The 16,976-nt window shown below is 43.8% G+C and overlaps 1 protein-coding gene across 1 annotated transcript in view; it reads left to right on the forward strand.

Annotated features, from left to right (window-relative positions):
• TBC1D5 (TBC1 domain family member 5) overlaps positions 1–16,976 on the forward strand; it is a 495,609-nt gene that overhangs the window by 83,865 nt on the left and 394,768 nt on the right. The window lies entirely within an intron of this gene.

Below are 16,976 nucleotides of genomic sequence, written 5' to 3' on the forward strand. Positions count from 1 at the left end.
TACTGCCGCTGGGGGAGCATCACATGATTTCCCTGCTCCCCAGCGGCAGTACGCTAATTGCGTAGATTGCTGTGCCTGTTATGGCGGACACCATTGCCGGAGGAGGTGAACGCTGGCGGTGGTGAAATCCTTGAGGGTAAGTATAATGCACTACACACACACACACAGTACACACACACACAATCACCACTAACACAATCATATACCCATTATTAAAGTCATACCCCCATTATCCACGTGGGCGTGGAGTTAATTTTATAAAGTGTGAGCGCAGCAAGCCACCGAGCCTGAAGCGTGGCGAGTGGACGCATATCTGCGTCCCCTCGCGGGGCTCGCTGCGCTCGCCACGCTTCGGGCTCAGTGGCTCGCTGCGCTAGCCACACTTTATAACATTAACTCCATGCCCACGTGGATAATGGGGCTATGACGTGGATAGTGGGTGTATGATCCATTATGTCTTAGTAGAGCTCCAGTTACGTAAATTACGTAGTTTACGTAAGTTACATAATTTGCGTAAGTAACGTAGTTTACGTAGCCAGCATAGTGGTGTTTTGGTATTCTCAAAACACCACTACGTAAACTACGTAATGGGCGCCCTGCAGGCTACAGGGGAGGTTTTAAACAACCCGTGGCCCCACGCATCGTTAAAGATATTGCTATAGCTAAGATGCTAGAGAGCCCTACATTTTCCAATTCCTCACAGTGCTTGGTAAACTCTTCCTGCTGCAGCCAGCTGTAAGTGCACTTGTATTCTGCTTATCTTAATATAACTTTGGTAGATCTTTGCTGCAGATAGATTGAGGTGACCAGCTAGTGTTAAGGCCCCCATACATTAGGCCGACTTGTCCTAGGGACAAGTCGGACCCAATTTACCTGAGAGCCGCCCGGGAGGCTCACATACAATTTGGCACTTGATGTGCCATTTTTACATGGGATAAATCGCATGCGATTTATCCCATGTAAAAAAAACCCCGGGGAGCTGCAGGGCGGTGAGCAATAGTGGGGGCGGGCAGCGGCAGTAGTGGGGACGGGCAGCGGTGGCGGGGGCGGCCAGCGGCGGTAGTGGGGGCGGGCAGCGGCGGCGGTGGGGGGTCGGTCAGCGGCAGCGGGGACGGGCGGCGTTTGCGGTGAGCGCAGTGTACTTACACATAGCAGCAGCGGCGGGGACGGGACGCGCAGTGGCGGCTATTATATTTTTAAAATACTTGTCAAATGACCGGCCGCTCTCTGATTGGCTGAGAGCTCTCCGGCCAATCAGAGAGCGGCCGATCATTTGACAAGTATTTTAAAAATATAATAGCCGCCACTGCGCGTCCCGTCCCCGCTGCTGCTGCTATGTGTAAGTACACTGCGCTCACCGCACACGCCGCCCGTCCCCACCACCGCTGCCGCTGGCCGCCCCCACTACTCCCCCGGTGTCTGTATGCATATGCCTGTCAGGTGGCAGGCATATGCATACAGGGAGGTCGGACGTGATCGTATGTACAGACCGTCCGACCTCCCTGATCCGATCCGATGCGCACGGGACCGCGCATCGGATCGGATCAAATGTCACATACCTACGATTTTGGGCCGATTTCAACCGATTATCGGCACAAAGTGCCGAAATCGGATGAAATCGTCCCAAAATCGCATAGTGTATGGGGGCCTTTAGTTAATGCACTGTCCTGGAATTTTCAGGAGACTCTGAATTTGGGCAAGTGCTCCCAGAATAGTGGGGAACACTATTAACTGTTTGCAGTCCAAATTTTTTTTTGCAATTCAATCAGTATGGTTTAAATGTTTAAATTAATTGTATTTTATAAAAAAAATGGTTTACATTGAATGTTGGATGATGTTAATGTTCTTATTTTAAAGTGTCTCACCATTGGATCTGCGATTAGCGCTAGGGCTGTTGAGCCTGACTAGACGTTGGACCTGAAAGGGTTACTGGCTTCTAGTTACAGAGATGTATTGTTACCACTTCATGTGTTAAAGATGGCTTCAGCTGATAGTGATGCATTAGTATAATAATAGACCATGTAACTAATGACTTCCCTCTCGCAATAAGCCACTTTCTGTGCAAGTGTGTACCTATGCGCATGTTTTTGTTTTAAAAACATTTGATTTTTAAGAATGGTGACAGAACATGACAAGTGGGTACATACACATCAGGACAGGTCATGAACAGGCAAGAAGAACCCATGTTATAAGCAATAAATATAAATGAAAAAAAAAATAGCACTTTCTGATGTGAGGTCAACAAATTTGTTGTATGTATCAGTGAATTTGGGAATATTTTAATACAAGCATGTTTCGTAGCGGTCACCTGTCATTTCCTATGAGAGGCCCAAAATATAACTTTTATCTAATGGGACCTATACACGGGGAGATGTGAGGAGTATTCTGAACGAGGCTAGATCACTAAGGACGTTCAGCAAGATCACTCGGCACACAGCGATGTGTCAGCACTATGTGATGAGCGATCTGTTAGGGCCAGTGTCCTCCGGTGAGAACAGTGGCCGTGACACCGGCGATTTATATCAAGCATGCTGGATATTAATCGACAAGGCTGCACATTGCTATGGCTATGGCCCCTACACACAGAGCGATTTAGTGATCTAGTGAGATCACTTAGAAAATGCCCTGAAATCGCCCCGTGTGTAGGCACCATAACAAAATGAATGTCTCTTTTCACTGTTCCTTCATGTGAGGTACACCAGTGCGCATACTCCTTATGCCGGGAGTGCATGGTCAGATAAAATGCCTGTCAGATCAACAGACATTTTATCTGATGCTGCAGATATCCGGACATGTACTGTTAGATCTCTGATCTGCCTTCATGGAGGAGTCGTTACTTCACACGTGAACAAACATTGGAACTGGACATCGGTCAGCCACGGCAGGGCATACACTGTCCAATGCAGCCGTCCTGACACTTGGGGCGAAATGTAATAGGGTGCGATTTTTTAGACATGTGCGATTTTTGGTCAAAAACGGCCGAAATCGCACATTTTCCGAAAATCGCACATTTAATAGGTTGAAAATCGCGGTAAAAAATCGCACTTTTTACCGCGAAATCGCACTTTTAGAAGTGCGATTTTTAGTCACATTTCAATTCGCATCCAGATGTTTTCCCATTATAAAGTATACAACTCGCAAATGTAATAGGGTGCGATTTTTGGTAAATGTTACCAAAAATCGCAAAAAAAATAGACCAGGTTCTGACAGGCGAATTTGACAGAACCATGCACAGATCATTGAGATCTGTGCATGGTTCTGTTAATAAAAATGTGTAAAAGTGTTTTTATAAAAAAAAAACGGCGTGGGGTCCCCCCTCCTAAGCATAACCAGCCCCGGGCTCATTGAGCCGGACCTGGTTCCAAAAATACGGGGGGACAAAAAGCATAGGGGTCCCCTGTATTTCTGAAACCAGCCCCGGACTCTTGGACCGGTCCTGGTTCCAAAAATACGGGGGACAAAAAAATCTGGGGGTCCCCCGTATTTTGAAACCAGCACCGGGCTCCAACAGCCCGCGGTGTCATGCCACAGCCGGGGGACACTTTTTATACAAGGTCCCCCGGCCAAAACATGAGCACCGTGGCTGGTCAGCCTTGGACGGGGTACCTGGAGGAGTGGGGACCCCCCCAATAAAGGGGTCCCCCCCCCCCAGGCTTCACCCGTCCAGGGCTGAAGCCCGGGGCTGTCACCGGCGTCCGTGGCCAGTGGACGCCGGCCTGATAGGGTTAAATCCATCATACATATCATTACATTGCTTTTTACCGGCGAACTACAAGTGCCAGCAGACCTCCCCCGCATGCTGGGACTTGGAGAACCACAAGTCCCAGCATGCGGGGCATTAATGGGCCCGCTGGGACTTGTAGTCCACCTGTAAAAAGAATGTTTATAAAAAACACACACACAGAGAAGTACAAGTTTATTACACACACACACCTCAATTTTACACCAGCATACTTACCATTCCTGGATCCAGCGCTGGTCTGGCTGCTTCACAGCCGGCTCCCCCCGCACTGACAGGCAGCGGGGAGAACCGGCTTTCTCCGTTGCTTCTAACAGCTTCTGTAGCGCTGTCCGAGTGCTACAGAGGCTGAGAGCGTGATTGGCTGAGCTACAGTATGCGTCTCCATGGAGACGCATAGCTCAGCCAATCAGGACTGAGCTATGCGTCTCCATGGAGACGCATACTGTAGCTCAGCCAATCACGCTCTCAGCCTCTGTAGCACTCGGACAGAGCTACAGAAGCTACGGAGAAAGCCGGTGACAGGCAACGGAGAAAGCCGGTTCTCCCCGCTGCCTGTCAGTGCGGGGGGAGCCGGCTGTAAAGCAGCCAGACCAGCGCTGGATCCAGGAATGGTAAGTATGCTGGTGTAAAATTGAGGTGTGTGTGTGTAATAAACTTGTACTTCTCTGTGTGTGTGTTTTTTATAAACATTCTTTTTACAGGTGGACTACAAGTCCCAGCGGGCCCATTAATGCCCTGCATGCTGGGACTTGTGGTTCTCCAAGTCCCAGCATGCGGGGGAGGTCTGCTGGCACTTGTAGTTCGCCGGTAAAAAGCAATGTAATGATATGTATGATGGATTTAACCCTATCAGGCCGGCGTCCACTGGCCACGGACGCCGGTGACAGCCCCGGGCTTCAGCCCTGGACGGGTGAAGCCTGGGGGGGGGGGACCCCTTTATTGGGGGGGTCCCCACTCCTCCAGGTACCCCGTCCAAGGCTGACCAGCCACGGTGCTCATGTTTTGGCCGGGGGACCTTGTATAAAAAGTGTCCCCCGGCTGTGGCATGACACCGCGGGCTGTTGGAGCCCGGTGCTGGTTTCAAAATACGGGGGACCCCCAGATTTTTTGTCCCCCGTATTTTTGGAACCAGGACCGGTCCAAGAGTCCGGGGCTGGTTTCAGAAATACGGGGGACCCCTATGCTTTTTGTCCCCCCGTATTTTTGGAACCAGGTCCGGCTCAATGAGCCCGGGGCTGGTTATGCTTAGGAGGGGGGACCCCACGCCGTTTTTTTTTTAACTTTTTTTTTTTTGCACAAAAGCGCATTTATAAAAATGCGCACATTTTCATGACTGAAAATGCGCACATTTTCATGACTAAAAATCGCGGCAAATCGCGGCAAATCGCATTTTTTTGCCGCTAATTCGCATCTCATTACATATGCGAATTCGCGGCAAAAAATGCGATTTTTAAAGGTGCGATTTGGTGCGATTTTTTTTTAGTCTAAAAATCGCACCCTATTACATTTCGCTCTTGGAAAGTAATGCATTGAAAGGACATGCTGGACTATCTGGCATGATTTACCGATTGATATTTTCAGATCGGTCTGCCGCATACAGACTGCGATTATCTGTCCGATCTTGAGCAGATTGTACTGTGTATACCAAGCATTACTGAGGTCTTTTTCACTTTTGTATATATGACCAAGCAGTAGTGTAAAGGCCCCCATACACTGGGCAGATTTGGTCCGATTTCGGACGATTCCAACAGATCGGCTGGGAAATCAGCCCAAATCCGCAGTATGTGACATGCAGTCGGGTCCGATATGAGGTCCCGTGTGTCACCGACCCTGTGGTTGCACAGGCAGGCATCAGATGTCTCGCAATTGGACCAATTAGTGGCACATCGCGGGTCCAATCTGTAGGTGTGTGCTAGCGGTAAAGCACTGCTGGCACACACTTATGTGCAGTGGCAGGGTATGGGCAGCGGGGTCAAAGTGGCAGCTGGGAGCTGGTAGCATCATTTGCCAGGAAGTGGGTGGGAAGCGGCTGTGAATTTGAAAAAAATATTTTTAAAAGACTGGCCAGAGGCTGATTGGCTGAGTGAATTCTCTCAGCCAATCAAATGGGAGGACTGGCCAGTTTTTAAAAAATAAATAAATAAATACAATAGCCGCTTCCCGTCCTTCTGCCTAGCAAATGCCAGCTAAGAGCCACTGCTCCGACCCCTGCTGCTGCCGCTGCTGCAGCAATTTATTGCATGTAAAAATGTCACCTCAAGTGCCAAATCGTAAGCGAGCCTCCCGGGGGGCTCTTAAGGGCAAACTGGTCTTGACTTGTCCTTTGGACAAATCGGCCCAGTGTATTGGGGGCCTTAAGGGTGTGATGTACTGTATATAGTGTTCTGCTTGGATTGTTTTATCCACCATTAGAATAGCTATTGCTAGTAATTTAGTAAAGCTAATAATAAACCTTTATTTCCAGATGCAGATTCATGTGTCTTATTCCACAGAAATATTACAATTATACCATCATCTGTAAATTGTCCAAACAGAAATGCAGATGAAAGTTAACGTTAGTATTTATCGCATTACAAGATTGTGCAAAGAAATGATGAAATGGTGTTGATAAAATATTTCTGTCTAATAATTGTCAGTAACCGTAGTAAGAATAACAGGCAGTGGGTGGGCAATAGGCAGTGGATTCTAATGCTAATTATAAGCACAAGGACAATTACCTCCCACATACTTAACTGTTGTTCTGTATTTTATCATTCTGTAGAGTTCTGCAAACACTGCATATGGCTTCTGTTTAACACTTGGTGCTCTTGTCAGTTCTCTGCCTGGCAAGAGTGGAGGGAAAGGAAGTAATATGAAATGAGAGTTACAGGAGGCTGATGTTCTCACATGTCAGAGAGCCAAATGTCAGAAGCTTTTGTATAACTGATGTTTTCATTATGGGCAATATCGGGTGTGAATATAGTAGAGCTATAATACATAACATTTAGCATACTGTATGTAGAAAAAACTAGAGCAGTGGTTCTCAAGTCCAGTCCACAAGTACCACCAACAGGTCATGTTTTGTGCATTTGCTTCCACAGACAGAAATCTTCCAAACATGATCTGGTGGGAATACTTGAGGGTTAAGATTGAGAACAAGTGCACTAGTGTATTGTTCTGCTGGGATACATACAGATGATTGGCGTTGGGGATGCCGGCAGTCAGAATACTGTTGCAGGCATCCTGATGGCTAGAATCCCGACAGGGGTCAGGTAAGTATACTTGTCTCTCCCCCTGTCACGCCAAATCCTAACTTTTTCCCCACAGACTATACCTCACTGCTAGTGCCTAAATCTACCCTCCTGCCCTGCAGCCTAACCCTCACACAGACTGTTAGGATGCTGAAAACATCGCGTACTTACCATCCGCACATATCGCTTGTGAGTGTTGGAGATGCGTGATCTGAATCTTGGGTTGTTTTTTTTATTGGAAACCCCAAGATAAACTGTAGATAAATGTATTACTTATACAGTAATTCAGTGGCAGGTTTATTAGGCCTGGTGAAGTGATAAAGTGTATGCTCATAAAGTGCCAGCCAAGCTGGCTGCTACTTTATGAACGGACCGGTTATCACTGCACCAGGCCTAATAAATCTGCTTTTTCCACTAACTTTGTATTTAGCTACTAGATGTGGCAGGTATATATAGTATAAGAAAGTGGTTCCCAAACTGTGTGCCTAGGCTCCCTGGGGTGCCTCGGGACACTTGCAGGGGTGCCTTGGATTAGTGGTCTAGAGGCAAAATTAAATTATTTATGGTCATTGTAAAAGGCAAAAACATTGCTGGTGGGCTACCAATAATACAATATGTGGACAAACAGAAGCTAAGCCTGTCCCTCACATAAATAAACTCATGTATGACATACAGATCAATTTACAGAATAAGAAACTTTTGGACTAGGGGTGCCGTGAAAAAAATTCTGATGCTCTAGGGTGCCGTGATTTTTAAAAGTTTGGGAACCACTGGTATAAGATATTTACATTCTGTTCACTTGTGAAGTAACATTTATGTTTAGACTGGGGCAGGTCTGGGGCATTTTTAATTTTTTTTTTTTTACATATATATATATATATATATATTGGTATTCTTATGATGCTCAGCAGTATTATTATGTTGTATGATGCAGGTACGCTTTACAATTAAAAACCGTGCAAAATCAAACTGGGTAGTTTCAGACTGTAAAAAAGTAGGATGGGAGGGCCTTGCTCACATGCTTACAATCTATGGAATACTCTTTTCATTTAACATGCTGCATCTGCTGAATACACCTATCTGTTAAGTAGCATCGTGTCAAAAATGAATTTTAGGTATTTAAAATTTTAAATCTGCATTTTTTTTCAGCTTCTTTATTTATCCTGTTTATTGTTTATCCTGTTGTATTTTTTGTTATATTACTATTGTTTTTAGGTGCCATTTTGTTACAAAACAACTCTGTATGTCAGTGGTTCCCAAACTGTGCACCGTGGCTCCCTGGGGTGCCTCGGGACACATGCAGGGGTGCCCTGGGTTGGTGGTCCAGGACCAAGTAAAATTATTAATGGTTTATTATTTGCCAGCCACCAGCACTGGTTTTGCTTATAATCATAAAATGTGTACAAACAGAAGCAAATCCTGCCCTTTACCACATAACTGACCCTAAGAATCGCATATAAACCCAATCTAATTAAAACATTTTTGGCTTAGGGGTGCCGTGAAAAAATTATTATACTCTAGGGTGCCGTGATTCAAAAAAGATTGGGAACCCCTGCTGTATGTGTAATATTTGGTGCTGTACATGCAATTAACCATAGATAAAGAGGCCACATTTCTAGATCAATGAATGGAATGGGCTCTTTCTCCCTTCAGAAATTCTCCACAGCAAAAGAGAATATGTAAACATTGATAACAACAATGGTGTAATATGTAGTTTGGATCAACAATGGATGAATTCAAAGTGGGCGCAATTAGCAAACTCTGCTGTGTACAAATGCAGAATAGTTGCTATAGGAAAACATGCAAAGGGGTCCAGACTACTGGAAGCAAGGAGGAACAAACTAAAGTATTGATGAAGTAATATTTTGCAAGGGATTTTATTTAAAATCTCATGCTGCCTCCATTTCTTAATAAGGATTTCACTTTAAGGTATATACTCAATTGATGCCGAATCCATTCCGAAATTATTTTGTTGGAATGGATCAAGCATCCATTATTCAATACAGCGGCCAAATCCAATGTTGGATTTGGCTGCTGATTGATGCTCACCTGGCCAGTGTGGGGACCAGGTGAGCGCGGCGGCAAGAGGCATCGGGGGCCTGGCCAGAGCCTTGACGTGGCTGGTTGAGCTGCTCTCACCCGTCCCCACGGCGTGTGGGTACAGGAGTCGGCGGTGGGAGTGTGCGTGCGGCGGACAGGAGGACCAGGTTTTTAGCAGGTGGGAACATTTCGACCTGCCAAAAAAAAAACAGCCAGCACTGAATAGGTTGGATCACTTCCAATCTATTTATGTCAAAAACTGCCGTCTTTACGTCAAGACGGCAGTTTCGACAGTGATTGAATAAACCCCTAAGGGAGAAATGTGATTACCCGTGAAAACATTTCATGGGTGAAAAAGGAAGGTGCGTGGGATAGCCTCAGGGATCAATTTGCTCGCTGTAATTTACCACGGCTAGTTAAATTCTGCCATAAAGCTGCATTATCACCTATTTGCTACATTTTACTTACCTGTTCCATCCGCTGTGCTTGGGCTCCGTGGGCCACTCCTTAAAGCTATTTTCCCAGGGTTTTGTAGTTTTTTCCGCGCATTGTCATTTCTCACCAGTGAACCGTTTTCACAGGTAATCGAATTTCTCCCTTAAGGTGATATCCTCATTAAGAGATGGAGGCAGCGTGAGATTTAAAATTCAAAGTACGAATCAGTCCCAAAGTTATCTTTAATATATACTGTATGTGCAAACAAGAAAGTCTTACTAAGGTAATGCGCTATATGCAAGTGCTGGATAGACCATACTGTTGGACCTTAATGTAACACTGCCCCTTCTGTGAGGGCACATTCAGATGGAAAGTGCTGAGGGAAATGTACTGTGATTGTGGCACCGTGACCCCACCAACTGCACAGGCAGGAACGGGAATAGGATGAGGGGATGCAAACAAAGTCCATTGTGAACCCATGGTGTAAATAGGGTATGATGATAATTGGAGAGATATAATAAGCCTTGGAGAGTGATAAAGTTGGGAGAGCTATCACTCCTATTATTTTACAAGCTGTGTTAAAAACCAACAGGCTCTGGTTGGCTGGTATTATATCTATCTTTACTTTATCGCTTTTCAAGGTTTAGTACATATGCCCCAATAACAGTTGCCAGGAGCAGAGAACCACTTGTGATTGGCTGCAAACACGCTGCTGAAGCGTTCTTTGTCACAGATTATGCTTTTGTGAGCATGTTTTAGTCTTTTTTTCCCCCCAACATGATATGTGGAGTGGTTTCTGCTATATTAGATATACTTTTGTAAACGCAGTCTCATTGTGAATGTGCTTGCTACACAAAAACAAAAATAGTTTAAAACCAAAATGCATACAAGGGATCTGTTAAGTGTCAGAAGTGTTACTGGCGTAAACCGGGCGCATTTACTGCTGTAGCCAGATGGAAATTACCTCAAGTTTTGGAAATAATGTATATGTGCATGTCACGATTGCGGATTTAAATGACCATCTCCGCATCAGCACCTTCCCCTTGAACATAACACTTTTTTTTTTTTACATATATTGTACTCTAAATCCTGATTAGACCAAAACCTCCACTTATATGTCTATTGTGTCTCTGGTCTGACTTGTTACACTGTGCTAAACACCTGTGCTTGCCTTCTGCCTGATGTGGAGTCACAGTGTTTCTATCTACAGAAAGATGGCAGCCAGTGCTCCCGTTCCCAGACACACAGCTGCTAGAAGTTTTTGATATCCTTGAAAAAAAAAATCCACTTCTATTTCGTGTTGTGCTTCAGTCCTTTAATCGTATTATTTTCTGTGCTTACAGTTCTGTTTTTGTAATGGAAATTAGTAGCGTACTGTAAGAGGGAAAAACATTTGTAATTTGTGCAGAAAACAAAACAATTTTTAATTAGTCAGTGTCCCTTACATTTTGAAAAGTAATGTCTTGTCCTTATATTCCTAGAAAACTTTAGGTCTTAAGAAAAAAAAATGTAAGTTGTAATCTGGCTTTATGGATTTTTGTAACTTGTAATTTAAGATCAGTTATTAGGTGTGTTTCTGCATTTTATATATTGTTCCCAGATGCTGCAGTATTAGTTTTTATCACTGCATATTTTATGAAATGTCAGCCTTCTGTTGACTGTTCATGCTGCATTGTTAGTGATCAAAGCCGCAACATAAAGGAGAAGAATCCAAACAGTTGGCTTATCTTTGTCCTTCACCGTGACACAAATAAAATAGCTTCAGCAATAAAAGACAAGCGATACTACGACAAAAGCTCCGTGCAGCAGTTTTTGAAAAGGTAAAAATGTTTGTTTTTCTCTCTGATAGGCTGAGAAGCCGCAGATTTGTGAGAATTGTACAAAAGATGAGTAGTTAAGGCCAGGGAGAGGAGAATACCTTCCTAACTATTTGCTATGCTATGAATGTAAAATGAGCAAGTTCCTGGAAGTAACTGTCATCTACAGTTCTACTGATAAAATAAAGGGAAAGTATTAATAAACAGTGAAATAGTATGTTTATGTGAATTCAGTATTATTTTTTTTTTAAAGTGAAGATCTATCTATCTATCTATCTATCTATCTATCTATCTATCTATCTATCTATCTATCTATCTATCTATCTATCTATCTATCTATCTATCTATCTAGCCATGATATCCCTTTAATCCTTTTAAATGCAGGCCAAAATTTAGCCAGCCAGGCAAGACTATATACAGTACGTATACAGATGTAGCCGGCCTGATTGTGGGTGTGAATAATGGCATCTGCGATTGGTCTTTCATAACTAGTGTGCACATAGTGTTCATAGATAATGCATAATGCCAGTGTGGGTGCAAATAGTCACAGACCAATACACAAAGTCACTCCTGCGATATGTGCGTATACAGTACATCGGAGGTCAGCTGAGGCTGCCTACAGTTGTGTTTATATACACATGTGAGAAATCAATTAAAAATTCTTATAGAATACAGCTCAGATATGAAAAAAAAAAAAAAAAAAAAAGATCTGAATAACACACACCATGATAGTGATCATGTAGTATCATACCTTTCAACATGCATGTCAACCAATATCATTTGTCAACATAGTGGTCGACCTATTGACTGTTGACTTAATGCTTGTAGACCTAGTGACCACATCCCGTTAGACTTGCTGCGCTGTTGATTTGTTAATGCTTCTTTTTCTTTCTTAGGGGGTTATTCAGGTTCACAAAGCACATTTAATTTGCTAATGGACAAAACCATGTGCACTACAGAGGGTGCAAATGTAACGTGTAGAGAAAGTTATGGTGTGTACACACCTGTACAATTTAGACTATATTACAATTAATACAATTTAGACTATCTGCATACAATTTAGACTATCTGCATACAATTTAGACTATATAGTACAGATCTGCACTATATAGTCTATGCAGCCAAGACTTTCTGGCTGAGATACGGGAGCGCGCATCGGGATCGCATTGGGATCTGAAGGGTTAAAACCTGTGCGATCTGCATGCGATCCAGATGAGATTTTGACTATATAGTCAAAATCTCATGCACATAGTACAAGTGTGTACACACCATTAAGGTGCCCATACACTTATCCGATTTGGGCTGATATCTCCCAATTCCAATGGATCGGGCCTAGAAATTGGCCCAAATGGAATGTGTTTGACACCCCATCCGACCTGCTGAGCAGTCCTCTGTGCATCATGTCGGCTCATCGTGGGTGCTTTTTAGTACCCACGATGTGTTGATCCAATCCGTAAGTGTGTGCCAGTGGTGAAGCACCGCTGGCACACACCTATGTGAAGGGGTGGGCAGTGTGGGGTCCAAGCTGAAGGGGGCTGTGACTGCAGCGTTGTGGCGGGGAAACAGTCCAAGTGCTGCTGAGATCAAACCTGTGGCGGGAATATTTTAAAAAAATTCAAAAGATAGGCCTGGCTGCTGATTGGCTGAGGGTGCTCTCTCTCTCAGCCAATCAGTGGCCTCACTTCCTCGCCACTGATTGACTGAGAGAATGAGAGCACATTTTTTTTTCAATTCTCCTTCCACAGGTCCGCAGCACTTGCACTGCGGAGTCGGACTGCCTGCCCCGCCGCAACGCTGCACCCACAGCCCCTGGGCGTTCAGCGCAGCCCAGACCACACGCTGCTCAGGTATTTTTTTTCCTCCTGCCCCCGCATCTCCCCAGGAATTAAACGTATACACTTTATCCCATGTAAAAAATGGCACATCAAGTGCCAAATCGTTAGTGAGCTCTCCTGGGCAGCTTCCGGGGGAGCTCAGGGGAAGTTAGGTCTGACTTGGAAGGACAAGTCGGCCTAATGTAAGGGGGCCTTTAGATTTGGGTGTTACCATATATACTCGAGTATAAGCCTACTTTTTCAGAACATTTTTTATGCTGAACAAGCCCCCCTCGGCTTATACTCGAGTGAGGGTCCCACTTGAGTCAATAAGTTTTCCCCGATTTTTTGGTGTGAAATCAGGTGCCTCGGCTTATATTCGGGTCGACTTATACTCGAGTATATACGGTATTTTGTTTTTGTGCAGTGTAAATACTGGCTGCTTTATTTTTACACTACAAAATAGATACTGTATCAGTTTTAAGTACATACTCCACCCAAATCTAACTCTCTCTGCACATGTGACATCTAGCCGACCTGCAGTGCACATGGTTTTGCTCATTAGCATAACTAATGTGCTTTACAAATTAACCTGAATCAGGCCCTTAATGCGCATGTGATTAATGCATCAGTGTGGCTGAAAACTTACATTAATCTCAATGCGCGTTCATTGCATTCACCACATGGGGTTCCTCCGCATGCTTTACAAAATGTGTTTGGTTGGAATAAGTTCTAGGTAACAGCGTTCTGTTGTGTCCGAGATATAGGATTAAAAAATGCAGCTTGCATGCATCTATTGCCACAAATTGAAGCTACAAAAAGTATTAAACTTGTACATAAATGCAATGTGGTTTTAATGTTTTTAAAAACACATTAAAGTCCGTGTCTGTATATAGGTTACTGTCGAGAAAACAAAACAACCATAAATGTGCAGAGTTTGGTGTTGAACAACATTATCAGGGCCCTAGACATTATTTAGCACTCTCTCCTATGGATTGTTCCTGTAATACGTGCCCTCAAAAGGAATGTAATGCCCATCATTATACCGTTATTATTTCTTATATATCACAATGGAAGAATCATGAATCAATCTGCTAGGCTGCATAAGAGCACAAACCCTTTATATGCTCATAGGAAAGAAATAGTACAGGAATAAAAATCTTGAATGATTTTGATCAGCTGTTGTGTATGCCCAGCACAGCAGTTGGTTCAATCAATTTTATGTTTTGGGATGTTTTTATTAAAACGAGCTGCTGCTTTCTGTAAATCATGGTAAAACGTGAACAGTACTCATGGCTTCATTTCTGAACCTATAACTTATTTGAGAAACCCTGTAAAGTTATGGAACAAAGTTTTTTTTATTATTATTTTTATATCAATTGTAGATTTACCCTGATGCTGTGTTTTGTTTAGTTTTTTATTATTTGGAAAGCCAACAGTATTTTTATGATTTTGATAAAAAAAAAAATAATAATAATTATAATAATATATTGATCCTATTATATACTTGTGTGAATACTGTTAACATCAGCAGGATAGCACTGTCTTTTTGTCAACCACCTTGGAAGGGTTATAGCACTTGTTTAGTCTGCACACTAGACAAATAGATCTGTACAGTTTTAATCACCATGGGCCAGATGCACTAAGATTCAAAAGTGACTAGATGGAGAGTGATAAATTACCAACCAATCAGCTCCTACCTGCCATGTCACGGACTGTGTTTGAAAAAGGTCAGGCAGGAGCTGATTGGTTGGCTGTTTATCACTCTCCATTTTATCACTTTTGAAGCTTACTGCATGTGGTCCCATGTCTGTGGTGCAATTGAACTTAGATTTGATGATTTAACGACCATAGTGGATAACCAGAAGCTGGATTTTGAAAATGCAACTTTTATATAATGTGTTCTGTTTTTTAGGCTTTTCCGATCCAACATATTTGTTCTCTAAGGGCCTAATTCAGACCTGTTTGTTAGGCTGCCTATGTTTGCAGCCTAGCGAACAGGTAAACACCGTCTGCCACGCGTATACCCATATATGTATGCTATATGTACGGTAACACATCCCCTGGCATGTGGCATTCGATGGTCGCTCACCATCAAATGATTTTTCTGCCAATCACTAATATAAGTCAGTGAGTTTTATTATGCCTGCAGGTCGCTGAAAAGGTGGTGGGCACTGATGTCATGTGATGTCAGCCGCCTTCTCTGAGCAGACACCACCACGCCTGCGTGTGCAGGGGACCACCCACCGTTTAATTGGGACATCCATAAAACAATGGGTCTTCCCTGCTTCTGGCCCTGCCCGCCCCTCCCCTACTCAAGCAAATGGCTCTGCGAGTATAAAACTCACCAAAGCCTTTCGCGCAGACCCCGACCATCGGTGAAGGGGCCGAATTCGGACACAAAGTCATATAATACAATCCTGAACATTAACAAAAATGTATAGACCTGTGTGTAGTGTACTGATCAGAGTCATTTTTAATTATTTTCTGTGTAGCATTTACCAAAATTGATAGAGGTTTCCATTCACACAGGAAGAAATCCAAAACGTATTTGCATTACACTTGCCTAATCTCCCTGTACAGCCTGGAGGCTCCCGAATCTCGGGTGGCTGCCCCAGGAGAGTATCCCTTACACCACCCAGTCCTGCCAGCAGAGATTGTGATTCGCGCTTAATCATGTCACCATAGCCATACCCCCACTACACTGTATAGGGAAGGCGAGGCCATGATGATGTGATCACTCCATTACTCCCCCTCAGCCACTAACCTATGTAGCACACATCATACTTACCCACTCTCCCAGAATGGACTTGATTCAGATGTGGTCACAACTTTCATGGTGTCGCAAATGAGCAATTATCAGTAGACGGTATATGTGCCGAAGTACCTTTCAGGGCCACTCGCAGCGAGAAAACAGTTGACTTGTAGGCAGTACTAGTTTTCTGGAAAAATAGGTCCAGGAACTCCGGGTCTGGGGGTGGATCGATTAAATGAAAATAGAGAGGGGGCGGCACTGATGTGTAGTGTGTCCAAACCAACACAAATGGTGCATGTGGCCTCTATGAGGATCCATGAGGGCCTTGTGCGTTCATATGTTGATCATTGACACCTGACATCAAAAAAAGAATTTCTACTGTAATGTTTTATTGAATCTGCTTATTCATATTTGATATGCCTTAGGGCAATTTTTATTAAATATTACTTTTTATAAAACTTCAGGAACCCTTATTTAATTAGAGGTTCAGGAACTGAGTTCCTGCTGGTTCCTGCTGAAAAATAGCACTGCTTGTAGGCATCTCAGTTCACTTATTGGCAGCTGCTAGACTTGATATTTCCGTCACTGGAAAGGATCACTGCTGCAACACCCCTCAGTGTACTAGAGATGTTGGGCTGTGACTTTAAAAGCACAGGTATTGGTTCTAAAAACATACATGATCACAGATGAAGCACAAGGGAACGTGGAGTGAGAAAAAGCCTTGGCTACTGCATTGCAGCACTTCATACACATATTTGTATTCCATCGGACATAGATGTACAAACATCATAACATTGATCAGTGCAAAGTAGTTTTGTCACTCCCACTTGTTTTATTTATATGAATAAGATGGACATTTTCAACGAGTAAGGCAATCAATGCAGCAGAGTCACCAGCGGCCTAGAGCGCTGAGAGGTGCTATTAGCTGGGACTCGAACAACAGTGTGTGGGGAACTCTGCAAAACCATGCTATAAAATGGTGATGTCTATACTTCAATGCTTGAAATGTAACCCTATGTTATACTAGCTTGTGCTGAACATTGGGCCTACTCCATCTAGAGCTGAAGTTGGTTATGGGCCTACCTCGTACAATGAGTTATGCAATATTATATGTGTGACGTCCCTGATTGTGGGTCCCCTCGG

Source organism: Crinia signifera, chromosome 5, assembly GCF_055691185.1.
Source record: "Crinia signifera chromosome 5, ASM5569118v1, whole genome shotgun sequence".
Taxonomy (NCBI): domain Eukaryota; kingdom Metazoa; phylum Chordata; class Amphibia; order Anura; family Myobatrachidae; genus Crinia; species Crinia signifera.